Here is an 18,581-nt window from a genome sequence, read left to right as displayed (position 1 = left end):
ACCTTCTCAGAAATAGATTTTTCCTCTGTCAAAATCCCTTTTCTGAGTCCAGTCCCGTGTCAGCCGGTGAAATCGTGATAGAGAATCATGCCAAGGCTGCAACAACCAGGAAAAAGAAATAAAGGGTAATCTGAAGAAAAGGCAAAAGTTTTACCAAAATAATTTTAATTAAGCAATCTCTTTCGTGTAGCAAGAACTCTAAAACTAAGTTATATTAAATCTAAGGCACATTGAAAAACTTAATACTATGAAACATGGGCCGATTCCCGCACGACGGAGAAAAAGCCCCAAAAACCTTAAAATTACTTAAAGCAAGGTGAAACATGAAATGTGTACAAAATAACTCTAAATATAACCTTAATACTATACACGTAAACTTAGGCTAAACACGTAAGAGACAAAATCAATTAACATTAATATATACATCCATCTGGGGTACATGGAGCCAAATAAAACTGTCCAGTACCCCACAAAGGAACAATAATGGCATATCAGATTACGCTTTTTCCATTAACAGGTACAAGAAACAACTATATGAGGAGCCAGGCAGTGAGGTATAATCAACCAGGAGAATAAGCAGAAAAGTAAATGAGGCAGGCGGGCGGGGGAAAAGGAAAGGACAAGGATATGATTAATTAAGGTGGGGAGATGACACTTCCCACAGCTATTGTAGAAAATTTCAGGGCTTCGAAATGTTTTTAAATAGTGGCGTTTAAACACTAGAGGTGATTTCAACCCGTAAATTTAGATAACTCCGAAAAGTCCATATTATGAAAGTAATTAATGGAAGTAGCAACTGCTCGAATATCATGAACCTTAGGGACTGAATCTGGGTTGGCCTGTTTAATAAAATATAAAATTTGTTGTCTTATAGCATTTAGTGAAAGAGTACCACCTTTCTCCCTGATAAAAAGAGGACCCGACTTACTCTGTGGAGTTCTTGAAAGGTAAGATTTAAGTGTATAAACTGGACATAAAGACTGGTCTTGAGGAAGGGGCACCACCTTCCAAGGGGACCACCTGTCCTGTGGGTCTTCGTTCTTAGCTAAAAATCTCGGATCAGGGGAAAGGAGGACCTCTCCAGACGGGAGGAAGTTCACATAATTATCACCTCTAGTGAGAGCCGACAGCTCTGAGATTCTAGCACCTGAAGCCAAGCTAATCAAAAATAAGGTCTTCCTTAACAGATCCTGATAAGAGCAATGAAAGTTATCCAGCTCTGATGCTAACTTAAGGACGTCATTGAGAAACCACGTAACCGACTGTGGGCGTGATACTGGTCTCAGACGAGCGCATGCTCTGGGGATAGATGAAAAGTAGGAATCTGTAAGGTCGATTTTAAAGCCGTAAAGAAATACTTTCTTTAATGCTGACTTGATTGTGGTAATAGTGGCCGGAGCTAGGCCTTTCTCAAACAATGATCTAAAGAAGGAAACTCCTAAATTAGCTGTCATGATTTTGGCTTCAGATGCTTTTAGAAAGGAGGCTAATTTTTTGACTGCTGAGTCATACTGTCTAATAGTAGAATCTCTTTTATCTGATTCTAAAAACAGAGTGTTGACAGGGTCAATGTTCGCTCCTTTTTGAGCTGCGAATTTTACAAAGTCCATAAAACTAGGGCATTCTGAATTCTTGAGGAAGCTGACACAGTCTTGGTTTGTACTGTCTGAGTCAGAATGGGCTTGGGGATCCGAAGACTCCGTAGTCCCAGTTCCTGAAGAAGAGGGAACCAATTGCTCTTCGGCCAATAGGGAGCTACTAGGGCTAATTGACCTTTGAATGTCCTGAGTTTGTGTAAAACTTTCAGCAGTAAGTTTATTGGGGGAAAAGATAAATCTTCTCCCAACTGTTCCAATCTACTGTCATTGCGTCTATGGCGAACGCCTGAGGGTCCAGGTTGGGGGCCACATAACAGGGGAGCTTGAAGTTGCTCTCCGTTGCGAACAGATCCACTTGGAGGCCCGGAACCCGGCGGCAAATCCACTTGAAAGATTCCATGTCCAGAGACCACTCCGTCTCCAACGGAGCATTCCTGGACAGGGAATCCGCCACCACGTTCCGTACCCCCGCTAGGTGGGTGGCTGACAGGTGCCAGCCGTGCTTGTTCGCTAGGGGAGAAGATAGCAACCATTACTTGGTTTACTCGGCCTGATTTGGAGCCGCCCTGTTGATGCAATGAACTACCACTGCGCTGTCCAATACCAACCTGATATGAATCCGGTTGGGGGCGGATTTTCTTCAGAGTTAGAAATACCGCCATAGCTTCCAGGGTGTTTATATGGAACTGCTGAAACATTGTGGACCACGTTCCTTGTACTTTTGTTTTGGAGAATATCCCCCCCCAGCCGCTTAAGGAAGCGTCTGTGTGAACTACTAGTGCGGAGGGGGAAATTGAAGCGGAACTGTATTGGACAAGCCTTTGACCGAGGCCCACGGCCGCAATCTTGTCTTTAAGATTTGAGGGATAGAGGAGACCTTGTCTCTGAGCTTGACATTGGCTCGACTCCGCCACACTCTGTTTATGTCTTTTAACTTCACTTTTAACAGCAGGTTTGTCACTGAGGCAAACTGAAGAGACCCAAGGACCCTTTCTTGGGACCGGCGGGATGCTGATGGATTTTTGAGAAATCTCCTGGTGAGAGATGCTATCTCTTTCCTCTTGGGAGGCGGAAGGGACAGCGTGTGAGATGACAGATCCCAGTTGAGACCCAACCACTGAAACCGGGAGTCCGGAGTCAGGCGGGACTTTTCTCTGTTCAGTTGGAAACCCAGCGACTCCAGGAAACTGATGACTATGGACGTGGCTTTTTGACACTCCGGAACTGTTGGTGCCCAAATAATCCAGTCGTCCAAATATGCTGCTAGGGATATCCCTTGAGACCGGAGTTGCTGTACTACCGTGTCCGCCAGCTTTGTGAATATCCTGGGCGCGATGTTCAGACCGAAGGGCATGACCCTGAAGGAGTAGGCCTGATTCCCGAGTCTGAAACCGAGGAACTGAGAGAAGTTCCGCGCAACCGGGGCGTGATAGTAAGCGTCTGAAAGATCGATAGAGGTGGTGACGGCTCCACGCGAAGTAGAGTCCGTACCTGAGCTACCGTAAAGCATGCGAAATTTGTCGCATTTTATGTAGCGATTTAGACGCGATAGATCCAGGATCACTCTTTGTTGATCGGAGTCTTTTTTTGGGAACAGTGAATAACCTGCCTTGAAACTTTAGGTGCCTTACTTTCTTTATTGCTCGTTTGTTGAGCAATTCTGTCACATAATCCTTTAGGACTGCTGTGGGTGGCTGGTAAAACCTGGTTAGAGGAGGAGGGTTTTGATCCAGCTCCATCCTAGGCCTTTGGACACAATGCTGTGTGCCCAAGGGCTGAAGGTCCATTGGTCCCTGAACCAAAACAGGCGACCGCCTACCTGTGTTCTCTCAGTGGGAGGGGGCGGGTTTATTCCCCTACCACGTCCAGGTCTTCCTCTTGGGGTGGTATTGGGCTTTCCTCTATGAGGGGGTTTACCTCTTCCTCCCCTTGCAACCCTATTAAGGCCGTGAAAATAACCACGGCCTTCATATGTGGGGTTATATGCCGGTGAGGCCACATATGAGGTGCAGCTGGTTGGACCAGCACGTACTGTTGTGGGTGGGCCTTAGAAGTGGAAGGCTGTGCCACCACCGAGACCGGGACGGCTTGGACTACCGCCTGGTGGTGAGTCCTCTTATGCCTCCTGAAACGCTTACCTCCTCTCGATTGGGGCCGGCGATTCTGGGGTCTTACGTTTGTAGGCTGAAATACCCCAGCGAGAACGAAGACTTTGGTTGGCCCGTGTAGCCTCAGCCATAACACTTGTGACCTCCTCTTCAGGGAAGAGGTTAGGTCCCCAAATCGAGCTTTTCACGAGCTTGTTAGGCTCGTGACGGATAGTTGCATCGGCGAAGATGAACTTCCTACATTCCAGTCTGGCCAAAATAAACTCAGATAAGTCAGACTGGAAGCCTGCCAGCAAGGACTTAGCCAAGACCTGAAAGAAGGGCTCGTCCGAGCAGGAGACGGCCGTGGCTTCAGTGAGGCATACGGAGTTCAACGACCGGGCTAACTTAACCCGAGCATCAAACTCCGCTTTCAAAAGAGTTTCCGGCAGCTTGGGGAGCTGCTCGCTAAATTGCGTGGAGGCGCAGAAAGGGTCCAGCTTCCCGACCGTGAAAGTGGACGGGGCGTCTGTCCAGAACTCATTACTTCCTGGGAATACCAGGGAAGTAGGGTCTGTCTCCCTCAGCTGAGGTACCGGAATACCCTCAAAGCACGCTCGGGCCGTAGCCAGAGCGACTTTGTCCAAGCAAGGGGTGGGAAGGTTGTCTCCCAGGGCGAACATGGTGAAGTTCCCCTTGAAAGGAGTCAACTTCGTGTTATCTGCCTGCCACTCCGTCAGAGTGCGCAGGAGAGCCGACTGAGCTTGGTCCCTAGGGACGATGACAGTCTCCCTAGGAACCTTGTCCGACCGAATCCAGGCTTCCTCCGTGAGCCTCACGAAGCCTGGATAAGGGGGCAGGAGATCGGGGGGGAAGAACTCCAGTTCCTCCAACCGTCTCGTGCCAAGACCATCAAGAGTTAGCTTGCCATCATGTTGGATGGCCCGGAGAGCGAACCGCCAAGGGTTACCGACATCAAACGGGGGAGGTCCGCAGTGTCGGGGATAACATACTGTGGTTCGGCTGGGGTGGATGAGCCATTCCCGCCAGTATATTATCATGACTGGCAAGCTTCTCTGAGATTTTGCTAAATCTCGAGTCCAGGTCCTCCGTGAAAACGCTTATACAGTTGGTTAGCAAAGGCCTCTGCATCGAAGCAGGTTGGCGAGGAGGGCTGGGTTTTGCAGCCCTCTTACTCGCGCTTGCTGGAGGAACCAGACTTGCTCCCGGAGGCTACAGGTCCTGAGACCTTAGCCTTCGACGGGGGAAGGGCAGTGCCTTCTTGGAAGACGAGGACTTGAAGCCCTTTTCGCCTTCCATGAAGTCTTCAACTTCAACTTGGGGATAGCAGATGGGGCTCTATCACCCAAGGAGGAAGACTTCACAAAACCTGAAAATGAAGAAACAGATGAAGCAGGGGGAGTCAAATAATGGGGGCCCGCCCCAACAACCTCACCTACCTCACCACTTACCACCTGGTCCTGCTCTACATTCATCGGTTCCAGGTCGAGATTAATAGCGGCGACGTCCTCCGAAACCTCCGCGTAGAGTACATCCGCTTGGGGTGGCTGGGTCTCATCCCGGATCTGCTGGATGATAGGGGTGGCCAGATCTTCAGGCACTGCGGCCGCCACCCGTGCGCCGGGGTAGAGTAAGTCCCTCAACCTGGCGTCGAGGACGTAGGGCTTCCCGACGGAACGTTTCTTCCAAACCCAGCCACCCAGGCCCGGAGGGATTCCAAGGCAGACTTCTTGGAATTTTCGTCCGCCTGTAAAAACCAACAATTAGCTAAGGACGAAAACCATTCCGGGGCCTCATAACAATGTATAATATACAATATGAGAATGATGTAGAGACTGTCACTTACCAACTCGTCCTGGACAGTTGTGCAGAGACAAAGCAGATCTCACAACCATCAGGGTGCCAAACGATCAGGTCATCAAGGCGGACCGCACAACCAGCGTGGGTCCGACAAACTACGTGACCGTAGGGTTGTTGGAGAGGCGGTGCACCCCGGCTCCTCACAGCGAACAGTCTGTAAGAAGAAAAGTACATGAACCTCCCACCCTAAGCAAAATAAAGCTGGCAAGGCCGGGAAATTCAACTGCAACCGGAATACTCCGGCGGAGAAGAACTCCCTAACATAAACTGTGCCAATAAGCTCTAAATCACTCAGAGAGGAAGGTAGGATTTCAGACCCCGAGTACTCCGGGAATGAATGGGAGAGAGACCAGGAACTAACCATAAGGGTTGCCAGTAAAATAACGGCGGAGACCCTGGTATAGGCCGGACTCACTATTATATATAATGAATAAAGGAGAGTACTCCTGTAGATAACTGACTTATCTAAAAATTATAAATAAAAACAGTAATAAGTGATGGTAAGAACACCAGAGGACGGAGGATCCGTTCCCCATAATGAAAAACCTTCCACCCTTACTTCCCCGCCGGAGAACGAGATGGGTAACTGCTCATATGTTCATAACATAGGGTGAAGCAATTAATATATACCGTATCAACGTAAACCGACGGAGAGTGAACAGTGACTCGAAACGCATTCGAGTAAACAAACCACCAACTCCAATACAGCGATGCTAGGGACAATATGGGAGGGAGCGAATCCCTCAACCAACAAAAGAAGTCCCGGAACTCGGAGAAAACGCCATCTAGCGTCACCCGCACGAGCAAAGCAAGGCTGGAAAGGAGGAGTGGGGAGGGGGGAGGTAAGAGGAGTAGGCCACCAGAAGGGAACAGGAGACGGGGAGAAGCTCACCCGCTCAACTGCATCGTACCTCCCAGACCATGAATCTTAGAGGGGCGAAATGACTGGAAGCAACCAACCCGAAGCCCGACTCCTAGTTAGGCGAAGCCTAATATGGACCTAACCTAAGTATAGGCTAGGACGAGAAGAGTAAAAGGGACCGAGGAAGAAACTGGGAGAGAAATTTTGAGCCGAGAACCAGCCGGGATCGAAAATGGCAGGCAAGGGGGCGACTAGCCTAGAGGAAACACATCCAAGGAGCTCGATTCCCCCCAATTGGAGGAAGAGAACCAAGGGCTCACTCTGCCCACCGAAAAACGATCCCGGAGGAAAACAGCAACAAAACTCCCTCAACCTGAACTCCTCACCCCTGGCCAAGGGAAGGAAGCTAACAAGCCTACTCCAAAACATAACCAACACTCATAAAACTAAAATGTGCTCAACAGAGAGCGTAGCCTACCACGGGGAAGCGGTTAGATCTGAGGCTGCCGCCAACACCCGAGGTAAACCACTGAACAAACTAAAAATAAAAATAAAAATAAAACTACAAGAGAGCACCATCTTCAATAAAATTAATTAGCCTAGTAAGACCAAAACAAAAGGAACCCAGCCTGGGGTGGGGTACCTAGACGGGGCATCACTCCCACCAAGGCCAGTAGGCCAATGATCGTAATTCATACGCGGGGAGCCACCGCAAGGGAACCACCACAGGAAGGGAACCAAAGGGGGAAATAATCTATAACGACGAGGAGACGACTCCAACTGAAAATAACAGAAGGAGACGCCTCGCGGTCGACATGGCTGGCTGGGGACGCCGTGGCGACATAATAAGATCTCGATATTTATGAAAATACGAGACTATAACAGCCAAAAATAGAACAAAACCCCACAAGAAGATGGTACTTAACTTGGAAATAGTAAAGCTGCTCGATGCCATCGTTGAAGCAGTAGAAAATCCAAATAATGGAGAGCACACACAAAACAATCCGAAGATTCACGTGCTAGAAAATGGAATGAGGTAGGTGGCGCTGGTGTCGCCGTCCTGGCGGGTGTTTGGTGTGGGGGCTGTAACGGCTCACCGCTCTGTTCCGGGGATTTTGATAAGGAGCGATCTTTCGAGTAGGTTTCCGTGGTAGTGGTAATTCACTCACCCCTTCTTATACCGACGCCTTCCAAGAAGACGCTCGACTGGGGGTAGTAACCCCAGCTTTCCTGAAAGCTCTTTTTCTCTGGTATATCTAGCAAGGTTATACCTAGAAATTCGTGCTGTAATGGAATTTCACCGGCTGACACGGGACTGGACTCAGAAATGATTCAATTATGCGATCCACCCTCCTGTTCATGTTGTTGTTCTTTCATTATGCAATCCAGGTTGTGACGACAAAAACCACAAAACAGACTTAAACCCATCTTTGCAGACCTAACCTTCAGAGAGGTCTCTCTGCCTTGCCACCATTTGTTCAAAACTCCTGCCCACGTTTGTTGACATTTTTCTCCCTCCCGCCATTTCCGTCCTATGACGTCACAACAAGAACAGACTTTTTAAACATAAAGAATGCTTTTTATACATTTTATAACACCCATACCATTTCACTAACGCAGAAAATAAAAATAAAATAATGACTAACTTATAAAACTAACATACAATCACAATTATCTCCTTCTCCCTCCCCTCCAGCCTCCTCTTATCCTATTCCCCTCTAATCTCCATTATTCTCCAATTCTTTACCCTCTACGTAATTTCTTATACTTTCCCCTGAAACTCCAGCTTTGGTCAATACATCAGCTATTTGATGCTTTCCTTTTATCCATCTCACCTCATTTATTTCTCCAGATTCTGTTGTTTCTCTTATTGCTGCAATATCAATTTTTAGTCTCTTACTACTTACTCCAGTACTTGATTCTATTGCAGTCATTAGGGTTTTATTATCAGTTTTCACCAGTGCCTCCAATTTTCTCCTTCCTACTATCTCTTCCCACAAATGTTTGAAATATATCAATCCTTCTTTGGCCTCCCCCTCACTCAGAGCTCCTGCTTCAATGGTGGACTTTGCTACTCTTCTTGATTTTCTGGATTTCCACCATATGGGACTTCTCCTTTTACCATCTGTCAGTGATATCACATAACCTAATTGAGTATGACCATCTTCAATATTCCCAAATGAAGCATCTGCATAGGCTTCCCAATAAATCTTTTCTTCTAACTCACTTATTATCACTTCTCCCATTATGCTCTTTTCTCACTATTTTAATCAGCCTCCTCATATCTTGAGTCATTTCTTCTTGAAAAGCTTTACTTAATTCACTAACATCATGTGATATTTCTGGCATGGTATGTAGTGATACCCAATTCAACTGTCCTATCACTGATCTATATTCTGTTAACTCCTTTTGTCCTAATACTCTGTTGCTTGTAAATCTTCTGGCTTCTGGTTCTCTTATAGAATTGAAATACTGCCACTGATTAAGACAAATTCCATTTTCCTTATGCACTACTATTACTCCTATATACTTAAAACTTTTACTTTCTTGTTCTCCTACTTGCAGTTTCCCCTTCAATTTCCCAATTGTTTCTTTTAAAAATCCTTCACTTCCTCCATGGCAGAAATCATCTACAAGTGTACATAAAATACCGTTCAATTTATTGTCTTTCCTCCAAAAGAATATATTGGGTTCTAATCTACTTCTCTTGCCTTCAAGCTCCTCCATCACTTTTGCCACTTTACAATACCATGCCTTTGCTGCATCCTTGAGCCCATAAACAGTTTTCTTCAATTTCCAAAATCCACTCCAACCATCTTCACTAGGTGGTTTTAAATATACCTCTCGTTGTATTTCATCACCTTGTAGATACGAAGTGTTTTCATGTAACATATAACAATTCCAATCTTTCAGTTTTATTACTGTCAAACAAAATTTAAAAAATTTGCCATTGCATGTAGGAGCATCTTTTTCCCATTCAGCCAATTTTCTTCAAAACCTCTAGCTACCAATGTTGCTTTACATATCCTTTCCCCCCCTTTTACCTTTTCATTTACTATCCATCTTGTAGATATAGCTTTTTGTCCAATGTCATTTACCTCCTCATATACCTTGTTTTCTCTCCAACTTTGCAGTTCTTTTTCTTTAGCTTCAATTACACTTCTATTTTCGAAACTTAGCAAAACCCCTTCTTCATCTTTGATTTTTTCTACATGACCATAATCTCTTTAAGTTAACCCATCCCTTGTCACCTGACTGTGAGTCTTCTACATTGTACAAATCAGCCCAAGATTTGCTAGATCTTTTTCCTGCAAGACTCAATATAGCCCACTCTTCTACTTGTCTTGTATTTTTGTTTATAGCCCTAACTCTATTTCCCTTTTTGAAATTGGGTATCACTTATATTGACTCATCTTCTATTACCTCACATTCTTCTGTTACCTCACTTTCCCTTCATCTTCCAGTGTTTCCTCTGCCAAATCTATTTCTATAGTGTCATCTATTCTGCATTCCTTCTCTGGCCAATTATCATCTTTCCTTCCTGCCCATCTATATTCCCTTCCTTTGATGCAAGGGATCCATCCTTCATAGTGTGTGTTTTTTCTGTTTTAGGTATCTTCTCTTTTTCTGGTGATAGTCTTGGAATCCTAGTAACATGTATTCTTGCTACTTCTGTTAGAGAATCCCCATGTTTAACCACTACTGTTTTACCTGATACTCCCACTACCTGAGCAGGTCCTCTCCATTCATTTTCATTTTCTCTCTTATAGAAAACCTCGTCTCCCACTACTGCTTCTTCAAATTTATGTTCTCTGACATTTTTGTTTAAAGCAATTCTTATTTTATTACAAGACTCATTTTTGATAAATACTTCTCTGGCCTTATGCATTGCATTCAGTGTATCCCTTACTATGCTTTCTTCCATACCTTTCTCTCTGCTTGCAGGTCTTGAACTTTCTTCTCCCATTAAATTAGGCAAGGAAGGATTTTTCCCAAATACTAATTGGTTAGGGGAGAAATCGCCATTATTTATTAAGCAGTTCCTAGCACTCACTACCCATCTTAATGCTATGGACCAATCCACTTCCTCATCATCTTTCTTAAGCTTTCTTGATTATGCCCACTGTCTTTTCACACAATCCATTGCTCCATGGAGATTCAGATGCTGTGGCTAATACTTTAATATTCCATCTTTCTGCCATCCTCCTTACTTTTACATTTTGAAATTCTCCCCCATTGTCTGATATTTTAGAAGGTGCCCCAAATATGGCAAACCACCCGTCAAAAAGTGTCTTTATAATAGTTTCTGGTTTCTTGTCTTTTATCCAGAAAGCTTGACAATATCATGTTGCCATATCTACCATTACCAAGAACTTTCTTCTATCTCTCCCACATCCATTGCTACAACTTCATTAAATGTCTTACTCCAAGAAAATCCCACTACTGGTTTAGATGGGTTTCTTTTATATCTGTTACATACCTCACAACTTACAATTAAGTCTGTTAGTAACTTTATTTCCTCCTTTTCCTTGTCTCTCAAACCATCACTCCACTGTGCTGCTTCTATTAGCTTCCATATTTTATCTCCACTTCCGTGGCCAAATTGTAGATGTAACTTCATCATTGCACCTTTAATTTCCCTTAGACTCTTTCCCTTCCAACCCTTCAGTAACAATTCTTCTTCTACCTTCCTCCTCAAAATTGGTATTCTTAAATGGCCCTGTTTGTCTTCTCTGTACAATTCCCTTTTAAATTTATGGTCATCCCAATTTTACTCATGGTTTTCTTACCTATTAACCATGGTACATCAACCTGCAAAATTTCTGCCTTCAAATAAAACTTTTTGTTTTTCAATATCACTGGTGTTTCCGTTATTCCTTTCGACTTGTATGATGACTCACCGAAATTAAATACTTTATTACTCTTTCTTAGTATCATTCAATCTCCTCAACTCTTCCTGATTCAAACCCACGACAATGCGTGCCAGTCACAATTCCTCACAAACTGTTGACTTACATCCTGTCTAAAATTGCATCAACCTCTTCCCAAGATGATTCTTCTATTTTACTAACTTCTCCTATATAAACTTTTTCCTCTTCTTGTACAGTTTCTGATTTCTTCTTCTTTTGAAAATTCTGATGACAATCTCTGGCCCAATGCCATTCCGATTTGCATATTGCACTGTGTTACTTTCCCTTCTCCATGGAAAGGATTTCTTCCACCTCTACCTCGATTCACCTTTCCCCGATATCTTGGTTTTTTCCACCCTTTCCCAAAATTCACACAACCTTCTGATTCCAACCATTCCCCCTCCTCTTTATTCCCTAATTCCTCAAATATTCTTTTCATTATTTGTGACACTGTTTTATATTCCAACTTTTCTTGACCACAAGCTGCTAATACCATTTGTTTCTGATCTGTGAGATTCGATTGTTCTAGTACTGTACATGAAAACCTTTTGCGTCCCCTTCAAGCATGCTTTTCCCTAGCGCTCTACTACACTCTTGACTCTGCCTTTTCATACCTAATTATAAAATCTCTCATCTTTTCACTAGATTCTCTTTGTATTTTAAAATAGTTTTTCATTTACTGTAATTTTCCATTAACATATCTTTTAGATACACTTCATCTAGTTTGGATAAGATTATCTTTGAACCCTCTTCATCCTTAAGTTCAGCTGTATCTATTCCTTCTGTTACTTCTAAAGCTTTCCCTTTTAAGCTCATTCTTATCTCTATCCCCTGATATTTCACTTCTCCACATGCCACAAGCCAGTCTTCGACTTGTCCTCTCCATCCTTTATAATCGCCCTGTGTCCTGCTAAATCTCGTATAGTCTCTTCTCCATTTCATCTCCCAAAGTTTACCATCAGATCTGTCCATTTTTAACCAACCACGCTCTGCTATCACTTGAAAATTTTCCTAACCTAACCCATCAGAAAATGATTCAATTATGCAATCCACCCACCTGTTCACGTTGTTGTTCTTTCACTATGCAATCCAGCTTATGACAACAAAAACTACAAACTAGACTTACAACCCAAAATTGACAACCTATCCTTCAGAGAGCTCTCTCTACAGGTTCACCATCTGTTCGACACTCCCACCCGCGTTTTACATTTTTCTCCCTCCTACCATTTCCGTCCTATGACGTCACAACAAGAACATACTTTTTAAACAAAAAGAATGCTTTGCTATAGAAATGTCTTATAAAATTAAACTTGCTTTTTATACATTTTGTAACGCCCATACCATTTCATTAATGCAGAAAATAAAAATAAAATACTAACTTATAAAACTAACATATAATCAGGTAAGTCTCTCCTAATGTAACTAGAACTGGGGTGAAAAGATTGTGTATTCATGCGAGAGTGTCAGACTGTTGGCCCAGCACCCCGCATTCATGAGGGTGGAAAGCTTGGTGTTCCGAAGACTAGATTAGGTTGGCAATTGATGTTACCCATTATTATCAAATTCCCTATTTATCAATTATAGACTGTGGTCTTGGGATATATGCCATTTGCAGAGAGTTGAATAGTGACAGAGCAGAGTTCATTGCAAACATACTTGAAGTGTTTTTTGGAGATTTTTGGAGAATGGTCCTGTGCAAGAAGTGTTAATGAACATTGTGCTGGCTTTTCATTCTGAAGTTGTTGGGCGTGTAAGTGGATGGTCAAGCCACTACTGACTCCAAAAAATGGTATAGATCCCACCTCTGTTCTGCAGTTGGCTGTGTTTGACTATGATTTTGGGGGGTGGGGTTTCTGAACACAGACTCCGGGAAAACACAGGAGGAACAAACAAGTGAAGATAGGTGAGGAATTATGGGTAAAACCCCCAGATGCAATATGCACATCGAAGTGGAAGAAAGGAAAGGTGTTATGCAGTGAATAAGTATGAGATTCACTGATCGGGATTCTGAAAGAGAGAGAGAGAGAGAGAGACGATGTTGATAATTTAAAAATGATGAGCCATGATACCAAGTAAATTGAAGTGTAACCAAAACAAACCTTCAAGATGTGGGAAAGGAAGGAGGAGTTAGAGGATAGACTAAGAAGTGAAAAGGTCAGCAAAATTGACCTGATTTGTCCTTGCCAAAAGTGGGAGTTAAGATTGAACCATTATGAGTAAAGTAGACGTCCTCAAGGAGGCGGAGTTTTATTCAACATAGGTCCAGAGTTCATTCTGATCAATTTTTAGGGAGAGTTACTTGAAAACCAAATTGGGTAGGATTGTGTCACTCGCTCCTCTCTTAACATCAAGAAATTTCTAAGTCCAGTGTGGCTGGCCGTGTGAAATAGTTAGTGTTAGAATAAAACTTATGAAAAACCGTGCCGGTGAATTCTTACCCCCTCCTGAAAACTAGAAAGTATCAATAGACAATTTCAACCTAACTTACCGAGTCCCTGCGTTACTATCAAGTGAAAGTCAACAGACAGAGACGAGTCATTCATATGTGGTGCAACGCAATCTGAAGAAAAAATCCCACCGCATAACAAAATAATTTTGTTATGCGGTGCAGTTTTTCTTCGTGTTGCGTTGCACCACATATGAATGACTCCGTCTCTGTCTGTTGACTTTCACTTGATAGTAACGCAGGGGACTCGGTGTTAGGTTGAAATTGTCTATTGATACTTTCTAGTTTTCAGGAGGGGGTAAGAATTCACCGGGCACGGTTTTTCATAAGTTTTATTCTAACACTAACTATTTCACAAGGCCAGCCACATTGGACTTAGAAATTTCTTGATGTTAAGAGAGGAGCGAGTGACACAATCCTACCCAATTTGGTTTTCAAGTAACTCTCCCTAAAAATTGATCAGAATGAACTCTGGACCTATGTTGAATAAAACTCCGCCTCCTTGAGGACGTCTACTTTACTCTTAATGGTTCAATCTTAACTCCCACTTTTGGCAAGGACAAATCAGGTCAATTTTGCTGACCTTTTCACTTCTTAGTCTATCCTCTAACTCCTCCTTCCTTTCCCACATCTTGAAGGTTTGTTTTGGTTACACTTCAATTTACTTGGTATCATGGCTCATCATTTTTAAATTATCAACATCGTCTCTCTCTCTCTCTCTTTCATAATCCCGATCAGTGAATCTCATACTTATTCACTGCATAACAAAGGTAACGGGCATAGTCTGAATTAAAAAGAAAAATAATGGTTAATGGTACCCCTCCTTACATGCTGGATATTTGCCCTGTAATTGAGCTTGGAGAGGGTACTCAGGATTGTGAGTGAAAGTGAGGATGGAGAGGAGGTGGAGGATGCCCAATGTCCAACTGAAGATGAGGAACCTCTTGTGCCAGGAGAACACAGGTTAGCAGAAGAGCAGAGATTCCCGCAGTGTGTTAGACGTCCTCCTACATGGGTGGATGATTGAGACTATTAAATTGATTGATGAAACTTTTTTTTATATATAATTGGTTCATTTTGTTTATTATTGGGTTTCCTTGATTTGTTTTTGTTTTGATCTTAAGATCATGGGGCATGTGGTAGACTTTAGAATTATTGGCAGCTATTGCTCTCTGGCAACCCTGCTGGGTATGTGGAGTGGCAACCCTAGATGAGGGGGTGAGTGGGTCTGTCAGAATATTGGATTGGTGGGGCTTAGTAGTTTGAGAGCATGCTTCTCTAATTAGTTCTGAAGTTAGTTGTGTGGCCATTCTTATGTCGTAATAAGGAAAGAGTTTACAAAAATAACACACCATTATACATATGCCTTAAATAAATTGTTATTAAGCTTGATATATAAATGCAAAATCTGTCTGTTATAGCTGATAATCTTTTCTACCTGTTCATCTGTCAATAATATTCCTCAATGAAATTTCACCTGCAGCAGATTCTTTCATTGACCTCTTGTGCCTCTTCTTCCTTGTACAGTTCAGATATGCTCTTCCCAAGAGAGGTTCCTCCAGAGCTTGCTAAAGCGAGTGTGACATTCCCAGAGTGGTTTTTTCAAGTACCGCCCAGGTTGCGGTCCAAAAGATGGTGCCAACTAAGTTTGGCACAGCTATTCCTGAACCTCGGGTCCTCAAAAGCCATCTACATTTATCACTCATTGACTGATTTTGAAATTTAGGTCTTGAAGACCAAGCGCCAGAACCCATCAAGATTATTCAGCACCTCTTGCAATGCTTGAGGAAGCCAAGGTAAAACCTATAACACTGTTGGGTAACTGAATTGATTAGATCTCTCTTATCCTGCATGGAACGATGGTCCCTTGTGCATAATCTATGATTTTGCAGTCGTTATTTAAAACACCATGATTTCTCCCATTTTGAGGGCAAGCTTCTCTGTAACTAATCTTTTTTTTTATACAACTCCTTGATAAGTATTTTATATGCCTATAAAATTCGAATTAATCACGATAATCTCTGCCTGCATATGTGTTTTGCAGTAGATGAAACAAACAAAATTTACTGTTAAAGTTTATAGAAGACACCAAGATTATCTCCCCAGTGATATTAAAATATGGCTTTAGGAAATGGTAGTAATCGTTGTGTCTGGACTCTCAATTTAATATTCAGTATAAACCAAGCTGGAGTTAGAAAGACCAACTTCTAGTGTTGCTCTCGTCTTTGATTTTGAACATAATTGAAAGTGTCAGATTCAGTGTTAATTGAACTTAAAATGTTATGACAAATATATTAGATAGTTTTTCCAACAGGAATCTTCGTAGTAATTTGTATTTTTCATTATTTCCTTTGAAGATCAGCCTGCCTGCCTCTCTCAGCTCTCCCTAATTATGCAAATACCATGCTTTAATCTTTCTTACCTATGAAAGTTCTTTTTTTTTTTTTTTTTTTTGCACAATTCTCTCTTTCCTCTTCCAGGAAATCTACACTTAAGACACTGAACTGTCCGAAATTATACCAAAATGTTGCTGTATTCTTGGCCTTTCATACAAAAATTAGCCTCCCTTTGCACAAGTTCCCTCCCCCTTTCTCTCTCTCTCGGGAAAATTTGCTCTTTCGAAGACCCTATGATCTCTCCATAAGTATACAGCACTATGCTTTAGTCTTGGTCTCTCATGTGAAAACCAGCCCCTCTTTGCATAAGACTCACTCACTCTCTCTATCTCTTTTCTTTCAAAGACACCATTTAGTCATGGTCTTTCATATGAAAACCAGCATCCCTTTGCATTAGTGTGTGTCTCTCTCTCTCTCTTGCAAAGACACTATCAATTTTCCATAATTATACAAAAACACCTCTCTCTCACAGGAAATGTACTCTTTAAAATTATGAAAATATGAGCTGTCCCTAAGTATATCAAAATGTTACTGTATTCATGGTCTTCCCTATTAAAATCAGCCTCTCATTTCACAAGTTCCTCCCTCTCACACTCTCTGCATGAAAATTTTCTCTTTTTCCAAGACAATTTCAAACCAAGATGTAGTCTTGGTCTTGATGTAAATCAGCCTTTCTTTGCACAAATCTCTCTTTCAAAGACACTTTCAACTGTCCCTAATTATACAAAATTGCAGTGGTACTGTAAGTCTTTCCCATGAATTTCAACCTCTTTGAACAAGGCTGTTCTCTCTCTCTCTCTCCAGGAAATTTACTCTTTAAAAGACTGAGCTCTCACTATATACCATGATGCATTCATGGTCTGTCCTACTGAAATCAGCTTCTATGCACAAGTTCCTTTATCTCTTTCTCTCTAGAAATAGGAATCTGTTGCTTAATCTTTGTCTTGATGAAAATCAACATCTATCTCTCTCTCTCTCTAGGAAATACACTCTTTCATAGGAAATACACTCTTTCAAAGTATTTACTGTCCGTAATTATACAAAAATGTTGCTGTACTCCTGGTCTTTCCTCTGAAAGTTATGCACCCCCTCTTGCACAAATCCATCTTTCTCTCTTTCCTTTCTTTGTAGTGATTGAACTTCCAGTATTATGACATGTATTTAGTAGTTTAAGTAAGTTAAAGGAAAGAGGAGAATACAAATTACTACATTTAAAAAGTAGTCTCTCCCTTTTTTAATGTACCTTCAGTACATTTAAAAGCAATCTCTCCCTCTTTTAATGTACCTTCATTATTTATTAAACTTTTAAAATCACTCTTTCCCTCTCTTATGTACCTTCAGTTTTTATAAAACAAAGGTACATGACTTGACCAGTTGTATTTATTGAAATGTAGGGTAGTAATGCATATATCTCTTCTTTAACAGATTGTTCCTGATGATTCATCCCAAGGAGAGATGAACTTGGGTGATATCAAGGTATCAAGGAGAGGCAACTGAGGATTTATTCCAAAGAGAGCAGGAGAGAGGAACTCGGGTGATATCAAGATATCAAGGAGAGACAACTGAGGATTCATTCCAAAGAGAGCAGGAGAGAGGAACTCGGGTGATACCAAGATATCAAGGAGAGACAACTGAGGATTCATTCCAAAGAGAGCAGGAGAGGGGAACTCGGGCAATATCAGATACCAAGGAGAGACAACTGAGGATTCATTCCAAAGAGAGCAGGAGAGAGGAACTTGGGTGATACCAAGATATCAAGGAGAGACAACTGAGGATTCATTCCAAAGAGAGCAGGAGAGAGGAACTCGGGTGATACCAAGATATCAAGGAGAGACAACTGAGGATTCATTCCAAAGAGAGCAGGAGAGAGGAACTCGGGTGATCCCAAGATATCAAGGAGAGACAACTGAGGAGTCGTTCCAAAGAGCAGGAGAGAAGAACTCAAGTGATACCAAGATATCAAGGAGAGACAACTGAGGATTCATTCCAAAGAGAGCAGGAGAGAGGAACTCAAGTGATACCAAGATATCAAGGAGAGACAACTGAGGAGTCATTCCAAAGAGAGCAGGAGAGAGGAACTCGGGTGATATCAAGATATCAAGGAGAGGCAACTGAGAATTCATTCCAAAGAGCAGGAGAGAGGAACTCAAGTGATACCAAGATATCAAGGAGAGACAACTGAGGAGTCATTCCAAAGAGCAGGAGAGAGGAACTCGGGTGATATCAAGGAGAGACAGCTGAGGATTCATTCCAAAGAGAGCAACTCTGGTGATATCAAGATACTGAGGAGAGGGAAGAGGATCACCGGTAACCATTAAAACCTAAATAAGTTGCTGGTAATCCAGAGCAGTTAAAACTAATATTTTCTAGATGAAAATATTTTCTGGACACCTCTGCGTAT

At 42.5% G+C, this 18,581-nt stretch overlaps 1 long non-coding RNA gene across 1 annotated transcript in view; it reads left to right on the top strand.

The window, feature by feature from the left end:
- Positions 1-18,428, top strand: part of LOC136837079 (uncharacterized) — a 29,268-nt gene extending 10,840 nt beyond the window's left edge. The window contains exons 3-4 of the long non-coding RNA XR_010852579.1: positions 15,312-15,580; positions 17,606-18,428. This is a non-coding gene — a long non-coding RNA (uncharacterized lncRNA). The remainder of the gene's footprint in view (positions 1-15,311; positions 15,581-17,605) is intronic.
- The last annotated feature ends 153 nt before the right edge of the window (positions 18,429-18,581 follow it).

Source organism: Macrobrachium rosenbergii, chromosome 57 (genome assembly GCF_040412425.1).
Source record: "Macrobrachium rosenbergii isolate ZJJX-2024 chromosome 57, ASM4041242v1, whole genome shotgun sequence".
NCBI lineage: Eukaryota > Metazoa > Arthropoda > Malacostraca > Decapoda > Palaemonidae > Macrobrachium > Macrobrachium rosenbergii.
The sequence above is the reverse complement of the archived record's forward strand: the minus strand, read 5'-3'. Positions and strand labels throughout refer to the sequence as shown.